This window comes from Leptonychotes weddellii, chromosome 6 (genome assembly GCF_054177405.1).
Source record: "Leptonychotes weddellii isolate Sample4059 chromosome 6, ASM5417740v2, whole genome shotgun sequence".
Taxonomy (NCBI): domain Eukaryota; kingdom Metazoa; phylum Chordata; class Mammalia; order Carnivora; family Phocidae; genus Leptonychotes; species Leptonychotes weddellii.
Window position 1 is genome coordinate 57,533,430 of NC_138374.1, and position 288 is coordinate 57,533,717.

Here is a 288-nt window from a genome sequence, read left to right on the forward strand (position 1 = left end):
GGCCCCATGGTGGGTATTAAGGAGTGTACATACTGCATGGAGCACTGGGTGTTAGACGAAAACAATGAATCGTGGATCATGACATCAAAAACTAATGATGTATTGTATGGTGATTAACATAACGTAATACAATAAAATTAAATTAAAAATTAAAAAAAGATTGATGTCACACAGAATACATTCCCAGACTAGAGTGGAATAAAGCTAAATTAATATCCAAAAGACAAGATGAAAAAATCTACAAATATGCAAAGTAACCAATACACTTGTAAAAACACACATATCAAA